This window comes from Peromyscus californicus, unplaced genomic scaffold (genome assembly GCF_007827085.1).
Source record: "Peromyscus californicus insignis strain IS unplaced genomic scaffold, ASM782708v3 Scaffold_2__1_contigs__length_46816999, whole genome shotgun sequence".
NCBI lineage: Eukaryota > Metazoa > Chordata > Mammalia > Rodentia > Cricetidae > Peromyscus > Peromyscus californicus.
In genome coordinates, this window is record NW_026294540.1 from 10,007,762 (window position 1) to 10,031,335 (window position 23,574).

At 49.0% G+C, this 23,574-nt stretch overlaps 1 long non-coding RNA gene across 1 annotated transcript in view; it reads right to left on the reverse strand.

The window, feature by feature from the left end:
- The window catches only part of LOC128120942 (uncharacterized), a 53,546-nt gene that overhangs the window by 11,821 nt on the left and 18,151 nt on the right, over positions 1 to 23,574 (reverse strand). The window contains exon 2 of the long non-coding RNA XR_008222016.1: positions 8,572 to 8,672. This is a non-coding gene — a long non-coding RNA (uncharacterized LOC128120942). The remainder of the gene's footprint in view (positions 1 to 8,571; positions 8,673 to 23,574) is intronic.

A 23,574-nucleotide genomic window follows, 5' to 3' on the forward strand; every position in this document is an offset into this window, starting at 1 on the left:
AAAAGAAACTGCCCCAACAGGTTTAAAGATTCCATGTGGGGCTGGGGATGTAGCTCAGGTGGGAGAGTGCTTGCTGAGTTTGAACTTCTCAGCACCGCATAAAACAAGCCTGGTGATGCTCAGTGCTGTAGTCCCAGCACCAGAGAAATGGAGGCAGGAGAATCAGGGTCCAAGGTCATCTTTGGCTATGTAGTGAATACAAGTCCAGCCTGGGTTACATAAGACAGAGGGGGGGGGGAGGAAAGAAAGAGACAGAGAGAGACAGAGAGAGAGAGAGAAAGAGAGAGTAGGGGAAGGATTGAGTTTGTTTATTGTAGACCGGGTCTTACTCTGTAGCTCAGGCTAGTCTAGAACTCTCAGACCTCCTGCCTCAGCCTCCCAAGTGGTGGGATGACAGGCATACACCACCATGCTCAGCCTGAATAGTTCATTGAAAAGCAGGAAGCGGTAGCTAGGACAAAAGAAAAAATACAAGGAGGCAACAGAATGGGAAGAGAGAAGGCTTCCAGTTCAGGGTGCTGGGCACTGCAGGGGCCCAGGAGAAAAAAAGCCACAGAGGCAAGGATACCACCCTCAGGTAGAAGCAGGCTGTGTGGCCTGAGGGAAGAGCTTGGCGGGCAGCCCAAGGAGGGACATCTCACTTTCAAGAGGCAGAGGAGAGCACGCCTGTCAGGAGGGAAGCTGTCTAGTTGACAGAGGCAGAGAGCAGGGGAGAGGGTGTGAAAGTCAGGGACCCCCTGTGAGGGTTCTTCTGCTTGCTGCTTGGGAGATGGGAGCCACCGGAGGGTTTGGAGCAGGGGTGGGGCCTGTCTGCAGCTGACTGGGGCTTTCAAAGCATCTCTCTGAAGCCCAGCCCTTGGGGGCCAGAGCCAGGAGGACCTCTGCAAGTTCCAGGACAGCCAGGGCTATACAGTGAGACCCTGTCTCAAACAAACAAACAAACAAATTTAATTTAAAAAAATAATAAACTGGAGAATAACGGCAAAAGGAGAGTGGGTTCTATGCTGAGGGGAATGGATACTTGAGGTCACTTCCAAGATGGCCCCGTGATTCTTTTTTTTGTTTCTTTGTGTGTTTGTTTGTTTGTTTGAGACAGGGTTTCTCTGTGAGCCCTGGCTGTCCTGGAACTAGCTCTGTAGCCCAGGCTGGCCTCGAACTCAGAGATCCACCTGCCTCTGCCTCCCAAGTGCTGGGATTAAAAGCGTATGTCACTTCATAAGACTCCGAGTATTTACAGGAACCCATTTCATCAGAGAGGGCAATTTGCTTAAGACTGGCATCTTTAAAAATGATAGAAGTGTGCTTTCCAAGACCATGCCTTAAGACACAGTGGCTTTGTTCTCACCCCTTTGCTGATCTCCCAGCTCCTAGGACACTGCCATGGCGGCAGAAAAGCAAGCTCTCCCTGTACTGGGAGATCTGGTGCGGGGACCATGCCATCTTACCTTTGAACTTTTCAGCCTCAGCTAAACCTTCAGGCAACTGTGGCCTGGTCAATATCAAGACTACATCCCAGGGGCTGGAGTAAACGAAGGTAACGGACAAAATGCCTGCTTCATACACACAGGGCCCTGGGTTTCCAGCACTCCCCCGACCCCCATCAAAAAGAGAAAAGTTCACAATGGTTATTTTAAGTTCTAAATTCAGAATTACTTGTTATGAGGCTGTAGCTAACTAACATGGAGTGTAAATGCCTAAAATTCACAAGAAAAGTGAATAGTGTGGGTACATGCCCAGCATTTGTATATAAAACAGAAGCCAGATCATGGAACTCTTATAGATCACATGATTCCAGACTGTGCTAGAGTCAAGAATACAAAAAAAAAAAAAAAAAAAAAAAAAAAAAAAAAGAACCACAGCCAACGTGGTATCTCACCAGCATCTTCGACTCCAGTTTCAGGGGACCCAATGCCCTTTTTTCAGTCTAGTACACGTGAGCACCAGGTATGAACTTAATGTATAGCCTTACTTATAGGCAAATCAGCCATACACATTAAAAAAAATAAAATTTAAAAAAAAAATCACAGCTGGACAAGGTGGTAATCCCAGCACTTCTGAGGCAGACACATCCAAAGTTCAAGACCACTCTCAGATACCCAGTGAATCTGAGGGATCAAACCTTGGATCTTGGACAAGGCATGGGTAAACCCTCTGTGCAGTCTCCAACATGGCCCACACTGCGGGTGCACCGCCGTGAGAAAGACACTGTAACTTATTTCCACTGCTCATTCTAGGTGACCTCAACCAGGCTGACTCAGAACTTCAGCTTTTCCACCCGGACCCACGAATGTGGTGACCCCTGATGTTTCCCATCAGGATGGTAAGGTTCTGTGCATCCAAAGCTCTGGTTCCTGGGAGGGCTCTATGCTCTGTCCATCTGCGCTCTTACAGCTATCCCATCGGCTAGCCTCAAAGCACGCAAGCGGTATCCAGCCACAAGCTCCACCCAGCCTGTCTTCAGAGTGCCCGGCCCTGGGCCAGCCCCTTTCCATGCTCTATCTCATCCATCCTCCCCTGTCAGGCTGTAAGCCAGTCATTACCACCACCAAGCCAACCTCAAATTCCCATGATGTTATATCACTAGACAGGTCTCAGCTGTCACTTCGAGGCCCTTAGAAGAGGCCACAGATACCCAGGTCGCAAGTACTTCAAGGATTCTTGGCCTAAGATACAGAATTTTATCCCTTGAGTGGACACAGGGATCAGAGAACTCAACCACTGTGCCCAGTACCCTGTCTGGCTCAGGGTCCACTGTGTCCTGGCACTGATATGTGGTTAGTCCTACAAAAGCAGGGGAGGGGGGAGCAGTGGTTAGAGGCACAGCCTCTCTCTAGGGAGTGACGCAGAGCCCAGCTCTGCCACTTTCTGACTTCTCTCAAGAGAAGTGACATGACCCCTCAATGCCTCCTCCACCTGTGATCAGAAGACATGGGCGACACCCCTTCCTAGGACGGTCCTAACAATGGAGGGACTGCACGGGTGAGGTGGGAAACCCGCAGCTCTGCAAACAGCTTCCTGCTCCTCCAATGCAGGGAATATTTTCTTGTTTCTTCCCTTTATTGGGGTAGGAGTCTAGGCTTCAAGACATGGTCTTTCTATGTAGCCCTGGCTGTCCCGGAACTAGGTCTGTAGTCCAGGCTGGACTCGAACTCAAGAGATTCACCTGCCTCCTCCTCCCTAGTGCTGGAATTAAAAGTGTATGCCACCATTCATGGCATTTTTTGGTTTTTGGTTTTTTTTGGCAGGGTCTCTATGGCCCAGACTGACCTCTCCATCAGTCTGCCACAGTCCTAACTACTGGTTCTGTAGGGGTCAGCCATGATGCCTAGCTTAAGGAATTTTTGGTTGTTTTAGTAAAAGGTTTTATTTGAACTGGGACATGGCTCAGTAGTAGTAGAGTGTTTGAAGGCCCTGGGTTGAGAGAGACAGAGAGACATACACAGAGAGCTTTTATCTAGGGTAGAGGAGTGGGTAAAAGTAATAGGGAAAAAAACAAAACAAAACTTGTGTGTGGAAAGAAACTCAGGTGAAGCCAGGCTCCCCAGGGGATTCGCTCAATCCCAGCACTCTGGAGGCAGAGGTAAAAGAATCAATTCAAGGCCAACACAAGCCACCAGCACAAAGCACGTGGATTGGATCTGTTCTATACAAAGCCTGCAAGGTGAAGAAAAGGAGGAGACTGGCATGTGGAACCCCGCCACCCCTCAACAGAACCTGCACACAAGGATCATGTGACACTCCTCTGCCCTGTTCAGGGAACCCAAAATGGGATCCAAAAAAAATGACCGTTTTCATGGGTTAGAAATAGTTGACAGGAACTGGTGAGATGGCTCAGTGGTTAAGAGCACTGATTGTTCTTCCAGAGGATCCTGGTTCAATTCCCAGTACCTACATGGCAGTTCACACCTGTAACTCCAAGATCTGACACCCTCACACAGATATACATACAGGCAAAACACTAATGCACATAAAAATAAATAAATATAAAACATTATTTAAAAAAAAACAGTTGACAATGGATAATTTTCTCTTTCTTTTTTCTTTTCCCAGACAGAGTTTCAGGCTGGAGAGATGGCTCAGCAGTTAAGAGCACTTGACTGCCCTTTCAGAGGTCCTGAGTTCAATTCCCAGCACCCACATGGTGGCTCACAACCATCTGTAATGGGATCTGATTCCCTCTTCTGCTGTGTGTGAAGACAGAGCACTCATACATAAAATACATAAATAAATAAATCTTAAAAAAAAAAAAGACAGTTTTTTTTGTTTTTGTTTTTTTTTTCTGTGTAGCCCTTGCTGTCCTGGAACTCAATCCGTAGACCATGTTGGCCTGGAACTCAGAGATCTGCCTGCCTTTACCAACTGCTGGGATTAAAGGCATGGGCTACCACCAACCACTAGTATTATTTATTGATAAATTCACAAATCTTTGGCCTCTTTGTGTGCATGTGTGTTGCCGTGTGTGTGTGTGTGTGTGTGTGTGTGTGTGTTTGTCCAGAGGTTGATGTTGAGTGGCCCCCTTGATTGTCTTCCATTCTGCTTCCTGAGGCTGAACCTGTCTCCAAAGCCAAAGCACTTGGAATCTGCCGGTCTAGATGACTAGCTTGCCCCGGAACTCCCATCTCTGCCTCCCCAGTGCTGGGATGACAGGCATCCTCCACGACTGCCTGAGTTCTTATGTGGGTGACTCTGGTCCTCAGACTTGCACAGAGAGGGTTTTATCCACTAAGCCATCTCCCCAGTCCCTTTCCTCATATAATTTTGATATTTAAAAAAAGAATTCCAAAGAAGTTCATTATAGACTGATTACTTTGTCTCAAAAAAATCCTAATTTGAAGCCCCAATCCTACATGTCTCAAAATGAGGTTATGTAGAAGGAGGAGGAGGAGGAGGAGATTAAGAAGAAGAAGAGGAGGAGGAGGAGGAGGAGGAGGAGGAGGAGGAGGAGGAGGAGGAGAAGGAGAAGGAGAAGAAGAAGAAGAAGAAGAAGAAGAAGAAGAAGAAGAAGAAGAAGAAGAAGAAGAAGAAGAAGAAGAAGAAGAAGAAGGTCCAATTATAATAAATAAGGCAGGCCCTACTCAGAACTGATGGGTGCCCTGTAGGAGGAAACTGGGATGTGTGGAGAGACAGTAGGTCGTAGAGTCCAGCAGAACAGCCACTGGAAGTGACCAGTGGACACCTGTCTGCTAACCAAGAAGAAAAGCCCCACCAGAAACAACCCTCTTGGGACCTTGTTCTTGGACTTCTGGACTCTAGACTGTGGGAAAAGAAATGTGTGTCATCTTAGCCACACATCTGCAGCATTTTGTAAGACAGCACAGTGTTCTGCATTTCTAAAAGAGCAGACCACACATCCAAAGAGAAATCAAAGCCCTCACCTCCTTGCTCCATCACCACCAAGTCTCGCCACCACGCCGAGCTACCATGGTCTCTTCATCATCTTAGTTTCTTTGCTGCTGCTGAGACAGACTATCTGGCAGAGGCAATCTAAGGAAAGGTTTATTTTGGCTTTTGCAAAGGAATCTCCACGGGAAAGCCTGGCGTTGTTTAGTCTTTTGCAAATTTGACACAAGCCAGGCTAGCCCATGGGGGAACATTCTTAACTAATGTTTGGTTAATGTGGGAGGGCCCAGCCCACTGTGGGTGGTGTTACCCCTAGGCAGGTGATCCAAGGCCTCTACTTCAGTTCCTACCTTCCAGGTTCCTGCCTTGGCTTCCCTCAATGGACTGTGACCTGGCTGCATAAACCAAATAAAGCCTTTGGTCATGGTCTTTATCACAGCAATAGAAACCCAACTAAGACAGGCCTCCTCTGCACCACTAGAAAAAGGACAAGGTTTATGCTTCAAGACCCAGAAAAAGGAAGATGGTGAAGACACAAAGAGCAGTCAATCATGGTGAATGTAGACAGCAAACTAAACGATTTAAGCACAATTACACTGCTGCTGTTGTTTTAAGACAGGGTCTCTGGTAGCCCAGGCTGGCTTCAAACTCCCCGTATTGTCAAGGCTGACCTTGAATTTATGATCCTCCAGCCTCCATCACTCCAATGCTGGGATTACAGACAAGAGCCACCATGCCTGTTCAATGTGGTGCTTGGGGTGGAACCTGGGGTTTCATGAGCGCTAGGTGAGTACGTACCAGCTGAGCTGCGCCCCAAGCCCTGCGTAGACATTTTTAATTCCATTTACAGTTGTGGTTAGTTTTGGTCACCAACTTGATACAACTAAGAGTCTTCTCAGAAGAGGGAATCTCAACTGAGGGATGGCCCAGATCAGATGGGCCTGTGGCCATGTCTGTGGGGCACTGTCTTGATTGATGGTTGATGTAGGAGGGACCAACCCACCCCTTGGCAGGTGGTCTTAGGTTGTGTAAGCAAGGCTGCTGAACACCAGGCAGGGAGAACAAACCGCTGAGCAGCCATCTTCCATGGTCCCTGCCTCTGCTCCTGCTTGAGTTCCTGCTCCTTTTTCCTTAGGGGTGGACTGTGACCTGGATGTGGAAGCCAAATAAACCCTTCCCTCTCCATATTGCTTTGAGTCCTGGTGTTTATCAAAGCAACAGAGAAAGCAAACTGAGACAGCAATCTTCTAGTTTACAGATGAGAAAAACGAAAACCCCAAGAGGTCCCCTTGTCCCACACCCCAGCCTCCAAAGTCCTACAGCTGGGAAATCATGAAAATCAACTAACTGAGATAATACGGGCTTCCTTTAAAATAAGACTGCGGTAGGGGGAGGGGCTGGAGAGTGGTCGGGAGACACACGCTCTGAATTCTTCTCCAAGTGCTGCAGCAGCACCCTTGAGGCTATCTTGGTGCTGACAGCGCCAAGAGTGTCTGACGGGAGGCTGGGGAACCATGCCTCTGTTCCAGGAAATTCCCTGGGCACCTCCTGAAATGGGCCCAAGTTCTCTCTGTTTGAGGAAAACAGTCCCAAGGTCACGGGCAAGACCCACGACCTCAAGAGGAGACTCCTGGAGGGCAAGGGGGCATCCCAGCTCCCAGACCCCATGTATGTTCCAGTCTCTCTACTCCTTGCCCTTGAGTACACACCTTGGGGGGGGCGGTCACCTTGAGGACACACACCATTGCAGACCCAGGCTTCCAGCTGCTACTTCTTCCTTTTCCTCCTCCTCCTCCTCCTCCTCCTCCTCCTCCTCCTCCTCCTCCTCCTTCTCCTCCTCCTCCTCCCTCTTCTTTTATGAGACAGAGTTTCTTTGTGTGCCCTTGAACTAGCTCTGTAGACCAGGCTGGCCCTCGAACTCACAGAGAGTCAGTCACCTGCCTGGCTTCCAGCTTCTTGCTGGGCTCAGTTGATTTGAAGTATTGATGGCAATGGGAAGGGAGGAGTACAGATTAAGGAGAGGTGGAGCTGGGCATTCATGTCCTGCTATTTCCCTAGAGGGGCTGTGAGGCACCAGGACTCCACATTGGGCAGCCTAGCATCACATGTATATCTAAACATTCTACTATCAAGCCCCTGATGTCCAAGGGTGAGGGGCGCCCCCACTGTTGCTAGCTTGAGAAAAGCAAACTTGTGTTACATCCACCCAAGCTGAATGGGTGGTGGGGAGGGATGGTTTCTTGCCTCCAGCCTAAGGCATACATTAAAATTGCAACTAGAATGTAATGGTGCTGAGTGAGGGCTCTTGGGAGTTTTGCTGTGCTGAAGATGGACCCAGGGCATCTTGCAGGCTAGGTGAGCACTCGACCATTGACCTACATCCTGGTTCATTGTATTTATTTTTTCTCAGGTCGCGTTTTGCTCATTTGTCAACTCCTCAGCTGATCTTGACTGTAGGCTTCTGAAACCTCTCCCGAATGGATCTCAGCTGAGCAGGTTGATCAATAGGGCAATCTCACCAACACTTCCAAGTTGTTGGGTTTCGCAGGATTGGCAGCTGGGCCCTAGGTTGGTCTCAGGCAGAATGATTGTGTCCCACAAGATGGCTCCTCCCCCCAGTGCTGGGATTAAAGGCATCCCTGCTCCTCATTGTATTTATTTTTCAATGAGACAGGGTCTCATGTAGCTCAGACTCACTTTGAACTCCCTGTGTAGCTGAGGATGACCTTGAATTTCTAATCCTCCTGCCTCCCCCTCCCCAGGACTGGAACTGCTGATGTGTGCAGTGTTGGGGATCAAACTCAGGGCTTCATGCATGCTAGGCAAGCTCTTTACCCACTGAGCCACAGCCTCAAATGCAGGTTCCCTCCAGACTCCAGGCATCATCTCCATTATGTCCTGTTGGTACAGTTAGGTCCCAGGATCCATCCAAATTCAAGGAAAAGGGATACAGACTCCAGCCCTTCAGAGGAGCCAGAAGTTCAGTGCAGAGGGGCATGCTGGGAATTTCTGCTACCATTCTCAAAGCCACCAAGTTTACTTCCTGTGCCTGGACTGGTAACTCAATGTGAGTTGCGAAAGTGGGACTCTCACCTCTGCTTCCACTGTGCTTGTGGGGCTAATTAATCTTAGATCTCTCAATAGCTGTGGACAAACGTGAAGTTGAACCCAGAGTCTAACCTAACTCCGTTCTCTTTGTCACAACGAACTTGAGGTCTCTCTATAACTCACCGGGAAGTCCGTGCACCCCATTACAGCCACTGGTCTTCATTGGTCCGTCAAGCCGAAGTTCAGAGCAGTTGAGTAACTTTCTTCAACGTCACACAGCATACCTGGATAGTAAAGGAATTGAACTCCTCATGCCTAGATGTGCGATAGTTTTCTTTTTCAACACTTAGTACTTGGGAAAACATGCCTTTAACTCATCTCTGATCTGCATCCTTAGCCAGAGAAGCTGTAGAAGCCAGAGAAGTGCCTCAGTTTCCCTCCAGGTGGCAGGTGGAAGCTGGGCATCGCTCCAGATTGCCTGGCCCTTCTTCCAGGTGCACCTCGGGCACTAACGAGTTAACAGGCTGGCGAACCTGCTGCGGAATCTCACTAGAGATATAATTACAGAGAATCACCACCCGGGCCTTCTGGGAAGGGTTTTGTTAGAAGTAGGTAAATAAACAATGTCCTGTGGTCTCCTCACCCTGTGGGCTGATTAACTCTTGCTGAGACTGTTCCCCAGTGACTGTGAGAGAGCGCTCCACCACCAGCCCAAACTCCCACTTGTTGGGGTTCCAAAGTCTCCCCAGGGCCTCTCCCAGCCCAGAGCCAAGCCTGGAGGACATCCCCCTCAAGGTAAGTCCATTGCCCCTGCTGGGAGCCTGGTGAGACCCCATCCAGTTGCTGAGTTAACCACCCACTACAGAATTCCTGGGTAGAAACCAGCCAGGCAAGCCTGATTTATTGCCTTTTAAAGTCTCCCTCGTCTTCCATTAGCCCTACTTCGACTGCCTCTATCTCTCATCTCCTTCTCCCCACTTATGCGCTGTAACCCCGAGTTGGGTGTTTTCCCATTAGCCCTGAGGTCTGAGCTGCCGAGACCTTTGCTGAGTCCCGCTTATCTCCCGCTGAGCATCTCTCCGCTTCTCCCACAAGCTGCCAATCTCCTCTCCACTTCTGAGAACTGAACAGAGCCTCTAGGGTGCTTGCTAAATTGACCTCTCTATTGGGTGACTCATCACCCCTGGGAACCGAAGTCTGTTCTTTCACTCTAAGCCATTTCGTGCCTCGGATGACCATCCCACACCCAGGTCGTGTGGCTTCCACAGTCCGCCACCCTGGTCCCCCACACAAACATCTCCACAGCATGACATTGCTCAAGATCAGAGTCTTGCTTGACTCTGAGCCCGGGGATCAGCAGGTCCCAGGTGATATGGTCTCCTAACAGAGGACCCCAGAGTGACCAATCCTGACCCTGTGACTTCTTGGATCTGTGACTTGGGGTAAGTGACCCAACCGGTCTGTTTTTTAGTTTCCTGGTCTGTAAAATAAAAACAACCCCCCCACCATGTGTCCTTGGTGGTGGATGTAAGGCTGGAATGACACCGTTAATGACTGTGAATCAAGTGTTTGACATGGCCACAGTGATGGTACAGAGGAATGTTTGAGCCAGAAGTAGTGGCTCATACCTGTAGTCCCACGGCTCCAGAGGGGGACGCAGGAGGATCAGGAGTTTAAGGCCAGCCTGGGCTACATAGTGAGGACCTGCCTCAAAGCAAAAACAAAATGAACCATCACTGTGTGCCAATGCAGCATCAGGTGGGGACATGTGTACCTTGCTTCACCTCCCCTAGTTCAAGCCACCAGGTGATTTACCATCTATTCTGAGACCTCTTTTTTTTTTTTTTTTAAGATTTCTTTTTTTTTTTTTTTTTTTTTTTTTTTTTTTTTTTTTTTTGGTTTTTCGAGACAGGGTTTCTCTGTGTAGCTTTGCGCCTTTCCTGGAACTGACTTGGTAGCCCAGGCTGGCCTCGAACTCACAGAGATCCGCCTGGCTCTGCCTCCCGAGTGCTGGGATTAAAGGCGTGCGCCACCACCGCCCGGCAAGATTTCCTTTTTAATTATATGTATGAGTGTGTGGGTCTGAACATGTGAATGCAGATGTCCAAGAAGCCAGAGGCATCAGATCCCCTGGTACAGAAGTTACAGGTAGTTGTGAGCCACCTAATATGGGTACTGGGGATTGAACTTGGGTTCTCTGCAAGAGTAGTCTTTACCACTCATGAGCCCTTTGGGGGGTTTTGTTTGTGTGTTTGTTTGCTTGGGTGGGTTTTTTTTGTTGTTGTTGTTGTTTTGAGACAGGGTTTCTGTGTGTTGAGCTGGCTGTCCTGGAACTCACTTTGAAGACTACGCTGGCCTTGAACTCACAAAGACAAACCACGATCAAAAGGAAGAACAAGTCAGGTGGTGGTGGCGCACGCCTTTAATCCCAGCACTCGGGAGGCAGAGTCAGGCGGATCTCTGTGAGTCTGAGGCCAGCCTGATCTACAGAGCGAGATCCAGGACAGGGCACCAAAGCTACATAGAGAAACCCTGTCTCGAGAAAAAAAAAAAAAAAAAAGGAAGACCAAACATCTTGTATTGGTCAGCTACTGCTGTGAGACAAACAGCCAGAAAGAAAGAAAAAAAAAATCAAGGCTTTCAATCAGAGGCCTTTGTTAACACTGTCTTCAGACTTGGGCTGATCTTGGCTGAGTTCATCAAGGCTCTTCTGTCAGCTTATAGTTGCAGCCTGGGCTCCATTCCGTGTCCTGAGGCCTGAGAAATGGCTCATGAGGTAAAGAGGCTTACTGCCAAGTCTGACAACCTGAGTCAGTTCCCCCCAGGATCCACAAGGTGGTATAACACCAATTCTCACAGGTTATCCTCTGACGTCCACGTGTGTGCTCTGTAGCCAGCACATGCCCCCCCACCTGAGACACACACACACACACACACACACACACACACACACACACACACACATACACACACACACACACACATAAATAGATAAATAGGTAAACGTAATTAAAAAAAAAAAAAAAAAGAGCAGCCGAGACATGGAGGACAAGCAGCTTTGTGCTCTGTCCCTTACAACCTCGGCTGAGAACTGGTCTGCCGCCATTTTTTGCCCAGCTTTAATGAACCCAAGCAGATTGCAACATCAACCTTCAGCTCCAAAGTCAGGTGTGGGGTTACCAAGTTACCCACCAGGAGCAAGGCACAGGAGCGTGGACTGGGGAGGGGGAGGGGGAGAGGAGCAACAATTCAAATTATCAAAAGGTGAAAGTAAGTGTGTGTGGGGGGAGACAGATAATGAGATAAACTGATCCAAAGCAGAAGGCAGTAGTAAGAGTCTGCCGGGCCTCCCAAGTCTAATAACTATTGTTTTGTTTTTCAAGACAGGGTTTCTCTGTGTAGCCTGTCCTGGAACTCGTTCTGTAGACCAGGCTGGCCTTGAACTCAGAGATCTGCCTGCCTCTGCCTCCCAAAGCTGGTATTAAAGGTGTGTGCTATCACGCCCAGTCTAATAATTATTATTTTTAAAATCTTCCTCCCACCGGCGGCGGCGGCGGTGGTGGAGCACACCTTTAATCCCAGCACTCGGGAGGCAGAGCCAGGCGGATCTCTGTGAGTTCGAGGCCAGCCTGGTCTACAGAGCGAGATCCAGGACAGGCACCAAAACTACACAGAGAAACTCTGTCTCGAAAAACAAAAACAAAAGCACACACACAAAAAAAAAAAAAAAATTCCTCCTAATGGCGGATGATGATTCAGTCTGAACTTTAAAATGATCCCTAGCCATTCCGTGGAAACACATCAGAGAAAGGATGGAAATGCCACACGTGGGTTCTGATCTGAGGCTGCTTGAATGTGTATGAGCTCGCACTTACGTCCTCCTTCCCATTTCCACGGTTGGCTCTTCCTTGGAGGAGGAACGGGACACCCTAAGTCTGTCTTTCAGCACCCCCAGAAGAGCAGCTTATCTATCATCTGCCGGAACCGGCCCAATCCATGCTCTTGCGTCACCTCACAAACTCCCTGCCACACTTTTTCCAGCTTGGAGAGCGGAGGAGAGAGACTTGCCGTGTTCTGCCAATATCAATTAATTTCTCTCCCAAGAGGTGTCTCCCTCATTGTCATAATCACCATATAAGAATAACAGCTTCCAAACACCCTACAGTTTCAAGCAAGCCCAGGATTTTTCTCCAAGCCCCACCCCCACCCGGAGGGAGAGCCGGGAGCTTTGGCCTCGGTTCCTGGGTGCTGAGGACTGGGAAGAGCCTCTGGCTGCCTTTGCTCACTCCATCAGAATGGATGAGTCTGAAGCGGCTATTTTTCCGCTCAGCACGCAAAAGCTCATTTTTTTTTTCCTGCCAGCTTGTCCCTTCGCCTGGACCATGAAATTCCAATCAATAAGACTAAGGGATGTGCTGGTCTTCTAAAGCTCTTGCCCAGGTGGGGAGACCACTATCCTCAGAGCTGGTGGGTTCGGAAACACAGTCGAATGCCCTGTGTCTCCATCGCAGGCATCACCGCCCGACCCTTCTTGCCTGGAAACATTCCTGACAGTCCCTGGCTTCCCTCTGTCGAGAGAAGCATCCATCTTAAGGCTAATCAGCCAGAAAAACCTGTTTTCCAGCTGAACCTCACTATTTTCCACCAAGACACAGAAAGAGTGGCACTTGAGTGGTTGAAACAACCACGAAACTCCCCCCCCCCCCCCCCCGCCGCCCCGCGCCGCCCCCGCACCCCCTTGGGAGCCAGGAGTAAGTACAGCCTCGTATTCTTACTCTATCACAGAGACACCACACATTAGACTACCTGCCTTAAGTTTGCTCTGGTCAGGGAGAAACAGGGTAGGAAATATATGCGGTAGTCAAGCCAGAGAAGGCAGGCCAGCCCAGCGGGGAGTGGAAACCTGCAAGCTGGAGAGATCTCTCCTAGACACTTCTCTTTGTCAGTCTTTCTGAATGAAAGGGGGAAGATTTACTGCCAGGCTTAGTCAGCCGTATTTTACAGCCATTTCAAATGGATTCGAGACAGTAGGGTAGCCGGCTGCGCTGGCCACAGAGGGGCCATAGAAGGCTCATTTTTTTTTTTTTTAAGAGACCCATCCAACATCATGGACACAGTAAAGTGGTGTTCTTGGCCAGAGAAGAAGAAGAAGGATTGGGCTGGAACCTTCGGAGGCCAGCGCTATTAAACACATGGCCAAATTGCTGAGGGTTTTAAGATGTAAAATGTTCTCGGTAGCTCTTGGTCAGCCCGGCCCTTTCTGTCCACTTAGCAAGATCTGTTTGCAGTGCAGGCAGAAGTCTTGATTGATGGGGTACCACATTTATTATTGATGAAGAGGGAGGGGGGCAAAACTAGCTCAAATCTGAATAACACCACACGGTTACTGTTTATGGGGTAGATATCTGCAGTTAGCTCTAGCTGCTGTTCGCTGGCTGCCATCACCCTCCAGACTGCCCACGTTGTCTAACTCCATCTCTCTTCTTAAGATAAAGCTGATGTCCTCTGTGGCGCACAGTGGCTCATGACTGTAATCCTAACACCAGGGAGGCAAAGGCAGGAGGATGACCATGAGTTCAAAGCCAGCTGGGGATCCAGAGTGAGACCAGCCTGCAACTGCCTAAAAAAGAAGGGAGGAGGAGAAAAAAGAAATAAGGAAAGAAAAGAAAACACACCTTAATTATTGAATCAAAATGAACAATTAAAAGACATCTGTAAATAGTTGGTTTTTTGGTTTTTTGAGACAGGGTTTCTCTGTGTAGCTTTGGAGCCTGTCCTGGATCTTGCTCTGTAGACCAGGCTGGCCTCGAACTCACAGAGATCTGCCTGACTGTGCCTCCCAAGTGCTGGGATTAAAGGCATGTACCACTACCACCTGACTGACCCACACCTTTAATCCCAGCACTCAAGGCAGAGTCACGCAGATCTCTGAGCTCAAGATCAACCTGGCCTACAAAGTGAAACCTTGTTTTTATTTTGTTTCCTTTAAATAATAATAATAATAATAATAATAATAATAATTTATTATTATTAGTGGAGAGCCAATGAGAAAAAGACATCCAACATTGACCTCTACCTTTCACAGGCACACATGCATGTACACGCACACACATACCCACACTAACCAGTTTGTATACTTCACACACAACACACAACATGCACCACATTAAAAAAAATTTTAAAAAGGTTAATAAGAATAAATCAGCCAGGCATGGTGGCTAACACCTCTTTATTATTGTTTTTGTTTTTCAAGACAGGATTTCTCTGTATAGCTTTGCGTCCTTCCTGGAACTCGCTTTGGAGACCAGGCTGGCCTCGAACTCACAGAGATCTGCCTGCCTCTGCCTCCTGAGTGCTGGGATTAAAGGCGTGCACCACCATCGCCCGGGGCGGTGGCAACACCTTTAATCCCAGCACTCAGGAAACAGAAGCAGGCAGATGTCTATGAGTTCAAAGGCACTCTGGTCTACATAGCAAGTTGTAGGACGACAAAAGCTACCTAGAGAGATCTTGTGTCAAAATTTCAAACAAATGAACAGAAACAAGAATCAATTTAAAAAAAAATACCCTTTGGCATGAAAAATATGCTTCAGATAACTGAGCTCAGTAGACTGATTGCCTAGCACATCCAAGGCCCCAGGCTCTGTCCCCAGCAAAAGAAGGAAATGGCACACGACCCCCTGGCAGCCCTGCCTGCCCTCCTGAGGTCTGCCTTCACCCCACAGGGGTCTAGGAGAGTTGGGGTAGTTCTAAGGAATGAGAGAAGTTGAAGGGCACCACCGCTGTCTGCGAAGCCTTCAGTCCTTCTTCCTGGGTGTGCACCGCGATTTCTTTCTGCTGTATAAACAGGTCATTAATACCTTTCGAAGAGGTACAGACACACCTCCCCTGCAGAAAGCAAGCCCCTGCCAGATCCCCCAGCTTTAATTCTGCTGTTAACACTCCTCGGGGGCACAGGCAGAAGGAGTAAATCCCCTCCTTCAGGAGGCAGAGCTGCGGGCTATGTGGTTTGTTTAAAGTCTCTGGCTGAGCCAGGGCTGGAGCCTCCCCGTTTGCTCTCAGGGAGTGGGGACTTGAAATTGAAAATGAGCAACAACAAAAAAGACCGTCCCCCTCCCCTAAGGCAGTTTCCGGTTTGTAAATATCATCACTTTGGATCCCCCAAATGGACAGAGGTTGGGGGGGGTGCTGGGCCAGGGGAGTCTGCCTTTGCTTTTTGCAGGACCTGTGAAGGGCAGGGAGGAGGAGGGACAGGGAGACAGTGTTATAGAACCGCAGAGGTTGCCTTTACCTAGAATCCCTACCGGTCTCTAGAGTTAGGACCTGAGAGGGAGGTCCTCACCAAGCCCAGGCACTTTACGGGCAGGCCAGAGCCTGGGAGACTATATATGCTTATTTAGGTATTTATTGATTCATTTTTTTCAAATTCTATTTTTCTTTTTTAAAGATTTATTTAATGTGTACGAGTGTTTTGCCTACATGTATGTCTGTGCACCTTGGGTGTGCCTAGTGCCTGAGGAGGCCAGAAGAGGATGTCAGGTCCCTCAGAACCAACTTCCAGAGGGTTGTGAGGTACCCTGTGGGGCCTGGGGATTGGCTCCTCTGGAAGAGCAGCCAGTGTTCTTAAAGGCTGAGCCACCTCTGCGGCTCCTGGTTTTGTTTTGTGAAACTCGGTCTCATGTGGTCCAGGCTGGCCTCGAACTTATCTTTTCTCATCCTCCTGCCTCCAAGCCCCAAGTGCTGGGATTACAGGAGTGTACCCCTTTTATGCAGTTCTGGGAATCCATCAAATTCAGCATTCACTCTACCAACTTACCTACATCTTCAATCTGCCCCCACTTTTTTTTTTTTTAATTTAAACTCTTGCTGAGTTTCCCAGGCTGGTCTTGAACTCCTGACCCTCTTGCTTTAGCCTTCCAAGTGCTGATAGAACAGGCCTCACCACCATGCCCAGCTTATACGTTTATTTTTTAGTGTTATCCTTCTTAATATCCATCTTGGGTTTTGTTGTTAGTGGTGGTTTAGATATGGTCTCAGTATGTTGCCCAGCTTGGCAAGGAACTCAACTGACTACAGAAATCAGAGGCACATCACAGAGGACACTGTAGGGACACAAATGACTAGAGTCATTATGACTTTAGCTCTTGGAGTCTGTTTTTTGTTTGTTTTGTTTTGTTTTTTCTATTTTCAAATTTCAGTTAAAAAGGAGGAAAGAGGGAAGAGTGATGGGGAAAGTCACTCAGCGGCCAAGTGCTTATTGGCCTCCCCAGCACCAGGATTCGGGGAGGTGGGCAGAGGCAGGTAGATGAAGAAGAGACAGAATGAGACACAGTGTGGATGCCTTGTCTGCATCTAGGCTGGGACTGATCTAATGACAGAGGCAGAGGAGGCACTGGGGCCATGTGGAGGGGATGCTCCTGGGGTATTTCATACAGTTACACAATCATTATCTTCCAGGTTGCCTGTGATAACTGCGGCTCTGTTCCTTCAAAGCACCATCCTCCTCGTCTGAAGATGCGCACTGAAGGATCTCAGATAAAACGATGCCTGTGTGGCTTTACATCATGGCAACCCTTTGGGGACAAATACCAGGGAGACAAGATCAGTCATGGGGTGAGTTGGTAATTTTAATGTCGAATGATGGGTATATAGGGGTTCATTCCTCTAACCACTCTACTTTTTCATGTTGAAAACACTGCAATAAAAAAAAAGAAAAGAAAGAAGAGAGAGAAAAAGAGAGAGAGAAAGAGAGGAAGGAAGGAAGACAAAGAAAGAAAGAGAGAGAGAAAGAAAGAAAGAAAGAAAGAAAGAAAGAAAGAAAGAAAGAAAGAAAGAAAGAAAGAAAGAAAGAAAGAGCCAGCAAGCAATCAGGAGGCAGAGGCAGGTGGATCTTTGTGCGTTCGAGGCCAGTCCAGTCTACAGAGCGAGTTCTAGGACAGACTCCAAAAAAAAGCTACACAGAGAAACCCTGTCTTGAAAAGAAGAAAGTCTGAAGGCTATGGAGATGGGCTCAGCTGGTAAAATGCTTGCCACACCAAGCGCTGGAGAACTGAGCCTGATCCCCAGAACCTGTGTAAAAAAGTATCCATCCGGCAACACCTGTCTGTAACCCCAACACTGGGGAAGGGCACAGAGAGGGGCGGTCCCTGAGGCTCACCAGCTAGCCAGTCTAGCTTCAGGCTCAGTGAGAGACCTTGTTTCCAAATAAATAAATAAATAAATAAATAAATAAATAAATAAATAAACTGATTAAAAATAAATAAATAAATAAATGAAGCCGAGGGCTGACTGGCTGGCTCAGCAGGTAAGGGTGCTTGCCACCAAGTCTGAGGACTTGAGTTTGATTCCTGGGACCCACCCACCCACCCACCCAGAGTAGAAAGAGAGCTCTGGCTCCCACAAGTTGTCCTGTGACCTCTCCACACACACACACACACACACACACACACACACACACACACACACACGTAAACAAACGGTGGGGAAGTTTAAAAGGAAAAAAAAAAAAGGTGAAGAACAACTGAAGAGGATCCCAATGTTGACCTTTGGCCTCCACAAACAAATGTGTACATGTGCACACATAGACAGTGTAGCTGGGCACAGTGATCTGTACATTGAGGAGGCTAAGGCAAGAGGATCTGCATTTGAGGCCAGCCTGGGCTACATATTGAGACCCTGACTTGAAAAAACAGAGAGAGGGGGTGGAGGAGAGGAGCGGGAGAGAAAAGGCAGGAAGAGGAGGGTAAGGGAGGGCAGGGGAGAGAGAGAGAGAAAGGAGAGGAGGAGGCTTGGGGTGTGACTCAGTGGTGGAGAATTTATCCTTCCGCACCCACCCTGCCCAGGTTCCATCTCCATCATGGAAATAAACAAGAGAGTGACGCCAGGGCAAGTGAGGAGTAGCTTCCTCGGGTGTCTCTCTGGAGCCCTGATCCATTTACTTTCCCTCCTTCTAACTTCTAATGATCCCTTAAACCAGCCTCCCAAGCCTGCCCCTGTCTCCCCTCCGCTGTTTCCCCCGGCTGTTTAAACTGCTATCTCTCCTTGGAAGTTAAGATTGCTGTCCTGGGGCCATTTCCAACCCTCTGTACAGAAAAGGCATTTGACTAAAGTAACGAGCTTGGCCGTGGAGAAGGCTTAGCCAGACCCTGGTCTTTGTGAAGGGATTACACAGAGCTAAGGCAGGACTTGTCTGCAGATCCTTTGGGGCAAAAAGCTCTGGAAAGGTGTTTGGTGGGGGATGGGGCAGGGGGAGCTAAGCTAGCCTTGCATAAAGAGAGAAAATTAAAGATTGAGAAGGGACACTCAGAACTCACTCCGGGGGTGCAGCTGGGGTGGAATTTTCAGTTGCATTATCTTTTGCTTTGGAGGCAGAGTCTTAACTATACATACAGCCCCAGGCTGGTCTCAAACTGGCCATCCTCCTGCCTCAGCCTCCCAAGTGCTAGGCTTTTAAGTGTGTATCGCCGTGTTGGCCGGATCTAAAGTTTTATTTTGAACTCTGTGCGTGCTCACGCACATGCATGTGAGTTCTGGTGCTTAAGGAGGCCAGCAGCGTGGAAATCCCCCTGAGCTGGGGTCACAGGTGGTTGTGAGCCACCTGTTGTGGATGCTGGGAACTGAACCTAGGTTGTCTACCTGAACAGCAAGTGCTCTTAATGACTGAGCCATCTCCAGCTCTCGAATTTGGTTTATTTGGGTTTGTTTGAGATTGGGTTTCATGTAGGCCAGGCTAGTTTTTTTGTTTTGTTTTGTTGTTTTTTCGAGACAGGGTTTCTCTGTGTAGCTTTGGTGCTTTTCCTGGAACTTGCTCTGTATCCCAGGCTGGCCTCGAACTCATGGAGATCCGCCTGTCTCTGCCTCCCGAGTGCTGGGATTAAAGGCGTGTGCCACCACTGCCCGGCTAAGAGGAAGTTTTCTTGTTTTTTTTGTTGTTGTTTATTTGTTTGTTTTTTCGAGACAGGGTTTCTCTGTGTAGCTTTGCGCCTTTTCTGGATCTCGCTTTGCCAGGCTAGTTTTGAACTCGATATGAAGTTGAGAATGACCTCCTGCTTCCATCTCCTGAGTTCTGGGCTTACAGGTGTGACCACCATATCCAGTGTATATGGCTCTGAGGATGGAGCCCAGGGATTCCTGCCTACTAGGCATGCTCTCTACAAACTGAGCTACACCTCCAGCCTAGCTCCTGTTTGTATAGAGATATCTAGACATACTGTATTATTTTCCAGTGTTGCGTGAGGCTAAAGAAGCACTCTACCACTGAGTTGTACCCCTAGCCCTTTTTTTTTTTTTTCCATTTTCTTGCTTTTGGGTTTTTGTTTTTGTTTTTTGGGTTTTTTTTGTTTGTTTGTTTGTTTTTTTTTTTTTTTTTGTGTGTGTGTGTGTGTGTGTGTGTATGTGTGTGTGTGTCCCCTGTGTGTCCTATACTACTTTTTCTATTTTTTTTTTAAGATTTATTTTTGCCAGATGGCAGTGGCACATGTCTTTACTCTTAGCACTCAGGAGGCAGAGGCAGGTAATCTCTGTGAGTTCAAGGCCAGCCCCGTCCACAGACTATTTTATTATATTTGCTGGCATGTATGTCTGTGTGAGGGTGTTGAATCCCCTGGAGCTGGAGTTAGAGACAGTTGTGAGCTGCCACATGGGTGCTGGGTGCTCTGGAAGAGCAGACAGTGCCCTGACCATTGAGCCATCTCTCCAGCCCCTATTTTTTATTATTTTCAACTATGTGTATGTGTGTGTGTGCACACGTGAGTGTTTTCATGAGAGTCTGAGGTCCAGATGTATCAGATCCCCCTGGAGCTGGAGTTATAGGCAGTTATGAGTTACCTAGTGCAGGTGCTGGGAACCAGATTGGTATCCTTTGAAAGAGCAGTAAACACCCTTAACCACTGAGCTATCTCTCCAGCCTGTTTCTGTCTCTATCATCATTCTCTGGGCCTTTCTCTTGTCTCTCTCAAAGGACATCTCCCCCAGCATATATTAGAACCCTCTCTATCACAATCCTATGACTTCAAAAGCTGTAGGAGAGCCAGAGATAAGGTGTCCCTTTCTCTCCTTGCCTTGGAGTCAGTACCCCCATTGGCTTTTGAGTCTAGATGTTTGATTCCAAGTCCAACTTGAGGCCTTTTCTGCCCTCTTCCCCCACCCCCTGTCTGCCCATATCTTCTCCAGCCCCTCAGGGTAAGAAGGAGCCGACTATCAGATCCATCCAGGAAAAAGAACTCTGGAATGAAGGGTCATTCCTCAGCCCTGGACTGTCCCTGGGAAGCAGGGCCAGCAGGAGACCCCTCCAATGACAGGGATTTCAGATTCCTTGATCCTGGGGGCCTCCTGTCTCCCAAGGCAGTTGTGCAAAGCTGTGCACCCCACTCCCAGGAGGCCACTCACTACTGCTGCCCAGCTCTTTTTTTGTTGTTGTTTTGTTTTTTGTTTTTTGTTTTTCGAGACAGGGTTTCTCTGTGTAGCTTTGCGCCTTTCCTGGAACTCACTCTGTAGACCAGGCTGGCCTCGAACTCACAGAGATCTGCCTGTCTCTGCCTCCCGAGTGCTGGGATTAAAGGCGTGGTGCCACCACCGCCCGGCTCGCTGCCCGGCAGGAGCCTTCTTACCCCTGCCCAATCCTGTGGGTCATGGCAGTCCCTCAGACGTAAGAGCTACGGCCTCTGGTCCCTGACTAAGAGCTGGGAGCTGTGAAGGTGAAGGACGAGAGAGGCAGATGGGGTGATGGAAAGAAAGCAGGGAGCAGGGAAGAGAGAGAGAGAGAGAACGAAAAGAATGGGAGAAAGAGGGCACTTGGAGAGAAGGGCAGAGAATGACAAACACCGAGAGACAGAAAGAGGCCACTAGCCATCCAGGAGACTAGGAGAGACCTGAGGTCAGGGCAGAGAAAAGGGATGGAGACAAGGAAGAAAGAGAGGCAGGCAGGTCAACCAAGGAAGATGTCTGGGAAGGCAGTGGGAAGAGAGCACCAGACCAGGATGGCGGGGGGGGGGGGGGGGGGGGGGGGGGGCGGGGAGGGGGGGGGCGGGGACGGGGCTCGGGTAGAGCACATGAGCAGCAGGATACATGCTCCACACTCAGACGTAGGTCGAAGATTAGATAGCAGGGTGTAATCCCCTCCGTTAAAGCACAGTTGAGCTGCCAAACCCACGGGTTCCCCAGGCAGCCTCCATCCCTGGGAAATCATCAAGAGCATCTAATGCCAGTAACTCAGAAAGCGGTTGGGGTGGGTTGACTCTGGGGACAGGGAGGGACTTCCAGGTACCTCCAAGTTGGCCTTTGGGGTAGAGGGTCAGGGAGTATGGGGCATGTGCTTGGGTGGGAGAGCCAGCTTCCCTTTGTGGTTCACACACACACACACACACACACACACACACACACACCGCCACACTGGAATTGCTCTCCTCCGCCAGTGCCAGCTCAGGCAGTGTTGTGGGAGCCCTTGCATGGCTCAGAAGAGGGCTCTCCCCTAGTGTTCTCCCAGAGTGCACTTGGCCAGATGGAGAGGAGATGCCTACCTCCCCAGGGGCTCCTTTTAGAGTAATGGGGTGAAATGGTGGAGAGCCAACCCTTGCCCTATTCTCTTTACTTCTGTACCCCAAGAAAGCATTTTATGATTTAAAGTATTTACGTATTCATTGGTGTGTGTGTGTGTGTGTGTGGTGGGGGCAGGGTGCTGCATCACACCCGTCAGAAGATAACTTCATGGAGTAAGTTCTCTCCTTCCAACTTTACGTGGGTCTTAGGGATTGAACTCAGGTCATCTGGCTTGTGTGGCAATCCCTTTTATCTGTGGAGCCATCTCATAGGTCCAAGGAAGTTATTCCATTTATTTAAATTCTTTTAAATTACATTATTTATTTTTGTGCATATATGTGCACATGTAGGACAACCTTCAGAAGTCAGTTCTCTCCTTCCACTACATGAGTCCCGGGGAAGGGACATAGGTCATCAGATTTGGCTGCAAATGTCTACCTGAGCCCCAAGAAAGGTATTTTAAATGAGACATTTTACTGGTAGCAAATAAAAGGACCCTTTCACTTCTTCTTCCTCTCTCCTCTTTCTCTTACTCCTTCTCTTTCTCTCTCAAGCACGTGTGTTTGTTTTTCTTTAATAAACAGCAGATAGTTTGTTTTAAAAGAACACGGAGGGAAGGGTGCCTGCAGGGCAGACAGATAAGCACTAGCTGTGTGTGTGTGTGTGTGTGTGTGTGTGTGTGTGTGTGTGTGTGTGTCCAGGCCTCTCCAGCAGGTAATAAACAAGGACCTGCTTCAGGTACAGACAGCTGGGCGGGGATGGGGAGGAATGTGAGGGCAGATTTACACCTGTCCTCACAGCTACTATGAGGATGCTTACGGCCTCCAGAAATGACCCTTGGTGCCGACTTGTCTGGAAGCCATCAGCAGGAGTTTTGAAGCAAGAATCTTCAAGTGGGCAGGAGGCTAAGCTCAGCCCAGCCCCCATGTCCCATCATGCCTGCCTGCCTCCCCCATGAGGGTCCCCGGAGCTGAGCCTCCCCACCATCAGGCAGCCTAGACCCTCTCCTTTTCTATTAACTGATATCACCACTGATTTTCACTCGCACTGAGGGCTAGGCTCTATGCAGGACTAGCAGCCAGCTCGTGGGCCACTCTTCTCTTTCCCCAGGAGCTGGGTCTGGCCCCACTCCAGCCAGCTCCTTTTCTTGCCATCGGCTGCCCTGGCCTACCGTCCAGACAAATGAGTGGCTGACAATACCCAGATGTCCCTGGAATCCTGCTCCTGGTCCCCACACACTGCTGGCCTGCAGGAGTTGGAGCCTGGGCGGCACTACCCTGCCTGAAACTTGTTGCCACCTCTCAGAGGCTGTTGAAAGCCCCACTCAGCGGAGCCCTTCAGGATGGGGACCCTGGAGCCAGGGCACTCAGAGGGATGTTTGACACCTGCCCTGGGGACTCTGAGTCCCCGACTCTCTGCCCCAGGCTCCATAGAGGTCTAGGAGGGCTGAGAGGGGGGCAGATTACAAACTGTCTAGATACCAGAGAGGACACAGCAGGAGGGCTAATACTTTGCAGGATCAGAGATGGCCCAGCCTCCATTGACTCATTGGTAAGATGAGGGGTTGGTGGAAGGACCATGAGGTGCCCACTATGGGTGTCTCAGTTGCTCAACACATATATTAAAAAAAAAATTACTTTTGTAGTGTGT